Source organism: Orcinus orca, chromosome X (assembly GCF_937001465.1).
Source record: "Orcinus orca chromosome X, mOrcOrc1.1, whole genome shotgun sequence".
Taxonomy (NCBI): domain Eukaryota; kingdom Metazoa; phylum Chordata; class Mammalia; order Artiodactyla; family Delphinidae; genus Orcinus; species Orcinus orca.
Genome location: NC_064580.1, coordinates 3,034,625 through 3,038,274, shown reverse-complemented (window position 1 = coordinate 3,038,274; position 3,650 = coordinate 3,034,625).

The window sequence follows — 3,650 nt, the reverse complement described above, 5'->3', positions numbered from 1 at the left end:
TTTCATCCCACAGGCTACAGGATTGTTGTTCTTCTTGCTTCTGCTCTCTGCCCTCTGGTGGATCCAACCCTTTATTCTCAACATTATTTTGGACAGTAAATTTGCCCTGGTGTTAATACTGATAGAAATATTTCCTTCAAATCTTCTGTTTCCTCCTAGACTTCTTCTTTGCACTTCCCCTCTTTCTTTTTACTGCCGTTTTTTGAAATACTAAGCTGTATTTCTGAATGCCATCATATCTGGGTTTAAATGACAGATAATAAAGATGAACATAACTTACACCTACAACGTAAATATATGTTTTAATCCTATTGACAAGAGACATCTTGGCACTCTTTGATGTTTTTGGATACCCTATATTTCTTTGATTGAAATAATTCCTCCTGCTTCATTTCTTTACATTTGGATTCTTCTGCTTAAACTTAAATGTTACCATGGGAATAACTGTTCTTTTGAGGGTGAAATGATCAAATTATGTGCTTACATTTATTACTAATTTAACATAAAATTTAAATATGAGAGAGAGAGAGACAGACGGACAGACACCAAGATCTACACTTCCTAAAATTTTCTTTTTTAGTTTAAGGCATTGCCATTGATCTATATGGTGAAGCTGAAACTTCAGAATTAAATTTGAGAATCCAAACCTTGTTTCTTTTATATTTCATGAGTCCATAGGAGAAGCCTAATCAGAAAGAAGTGGAATTTATGACTGCTTCTGCATAACTCAATAGATACCCATTTCTGTTGTGGCGAAGTTGAAACTGAGAGTCGTTGGGCATATAAGAGTCTTCAGAACGAAGTCTGATATTTCTTTTCTAAATCTCTGCTTTTACAGAGACCTCCACACATACTATCCCAGCTCCCTGATGCTATTTGGTATTTCCTGGGTTTTTTAATGAATGGGTGCCTCTGAGGATGGCCGTATTTCTCCCTCTTCCGAGCTCTTTGTTTAGAAATCCCAGTCCCCCTTCAAAGCATCCTGTATGTATCACATTCCTCATGTAATGTTTCAGACTCCCCGTGTTCCCACCCTCTCCAGCTTCCTGGTGCCGTCTTTCCACCTCATCCATAACATTATTGTAGAATTTCACGTACAGTATTGTTATTAGCATGTGAATCTGTATCCCTCACTCTCCTTTCACCAATGAAGGTCAGAAGCGTGTTTCTTCATCTTCTCTTATTCATTTGAGTTCTTAGTGAACCACCTGCAGTATAGTCAGCATTCCATGGGTAGTACCTGGGGCTCTGAGAGCTCTAATAAATTTAGTCACGATTGAACATCGCCGTGTGTAAGCCTTTCAGGGCAGAGTGCACTGCGTGTCCTCTACCTGCCCACAGCTTCTGGGGCACAGTGGGAACCATCGCTCACCAATTACGCGTGAAGGATTTCAAGCCCCTGGGTGGGACTGTCGGGGTCGAGGGCAGGATCCTCTTCCCCCTGCTGTGTCCCTCTTTCCTGTCATGAGTTGATGCCAGTGGAGCTTCTGGGACTCCTCCCTCAAAGCAAAGGCTCCAGGACATTCCCTGGAGGCCTAGAGCGGACCTGATCCCACAACTCCAAGACCCTTCTCAGCCCCATAACTCAGGGAGTCATGCTTTTTGACATATAATCCCGATAATTCCCTGCAAACATGCAAGCCAGACCCTCCCTCAGGCTTCGGGATTTATATGTGGTTTCCTTCTACGTTATTTTTGCTACTTGACAAAAAAGTTGAAGGCTGCTCTGTCATTTTCATCATCAAGATGAATATTACGCATATAAACCTTGAATGGCCCGTTCTCACTGGTCTTCTCTGGGTTATTGGATGCGACGTAAAGGGTTTTCCATTTTCCTGAAAGGTGAAAGCAAAATTCTCTGGAGAAATTTTAGTTCCTCTCTTTTAATTTTGTCTGACATCATCCCTCAGGAGCTTCCTTTCTCTTTTGCACATCAGCACAAATTATCTAACTTTACTGAACAAAGCAGGATTTATAAGCTTGTGTGACTACCCAAATCAGTGGTAAAGGAAGAAATGGAGATATTCCTGAAATAGCTTATACTCTGTTATCAAATGCAGGAACTCCAGTCCAGCTGGTAATTGGCTGGCTCACCTTCTCTTTTACAAGCAGAGTAGAAATGGATGAGGACCCAATTAAAAGACAATATAAATGCACAGAGACCGTGGAAGACATGTTCAGTAGAAGTGTATATGGACCCAGGTAATGGAGTAATTGTGAGTCAAAGGAGATGGCTAGGCTTTGGGGCAGGTAAATTTGGATACACGTATATAAAGCCCCAAAAGGGACACACACACACACACACACACACACACACACGCACGCACAGTCACACGCACACGCACATCCACATCCATAAAACAGCCATCACACCCCCTTTTTCCACGGAGCCTTTTGAGATCTTTCTTCTTCAGCCAGCCCCACCTCCATGAAATCTTAATAGCAGAAATAACTGTCTGTCTGGTTACATACACTGTTTGTGTCTGGGCTTTGTAGATACAAGAACGTGATTCTTTTTAAGCCACAAGGAATCCCTTTTGGGCCCCTTTTAGGGGCAGTATTGCCACCACTGAGAATACATGTCCTAGAAAAATGCCCCCTGATAATTGATTACGTGGATTCCACAGTGCACTGTATCGTTCCAAGGGGATCTCAGGCATTTGCTGGTGTAGCCAAAGCAGCCCCTACTCGTGCTTCATATTCTAATAATAGTTATTATTATTATTGCTATTATTATGTTTTAGTCTCAACTTTAGTATTGTTAGGGAGAAGTTTTCAGTCTCAGAAAGAGCCGGGCTCAGGTCTCCAAATGGGGATAGCAGGAGCAAGGGTCTTCATCTTGCCATGCAGTTTTCTCTCCAGAAATCTCTCCTCCCCAAGCCTCCTGTGCGCCCCTCGGGCCATCCAGAATTCCACAGATCCATCCATGCAGATGGGGAAAAATGCAAACCCTGGTCACACCTCCAGTGTCTGTGCTAACTTCAAGATACGCGTGTGGCCCGTTTCAATCATGAAAATAGGTATTGACCCAACTAGAGGAGACAGTCCCGTAGTTTGTACAAACGTCAGAGGGGCAGCTTCCCTCTGGAAGGGCAGGGACCACTGTCTCCCCCGTTATCCGTGCACTGCTTTTAACGTGCATAGTGTCTGTTTGTTCTTTATTTTCGTCTCGGTGTGTGTATTTATTTTGCCACATGGCGGGTATGGCGTTCTTGTGGGGCCATGGCTCCGAGCTCCGTTGTTTGTCACCATGTTTACTGTCCATGGACTGTGGAATTGCTTCCCCCTCCCCGTCCCTGAGTTACAGTTCCATATTAGCTAGTCCCGCGTTTGAGGAAAAAGCCACTCTCAGCACAAATAAGTCACGCTGGAAATGTATGAGAGCTTCCTCTCAAATCCTGCCTAGCAGGTTACCTGCACTCAAGGACAGCACTTAATGAACTTTCCTAAATTGTAGCCATCTGGTGACTGTGTTAGGAGACAAATTCAGTGTCTGTGGAATGAATGGGTGTCTCAGTTTTTTAAAAAATAACTATTAAAAAGTACAGCAGATGTTCAGTGTCTTGGAATAACCTATAATGGAAAAGAATCTGACAAAGAATATGTATGTATGAGAACCTGCCGTATAGCACAGGGAACTCTACTCAGTG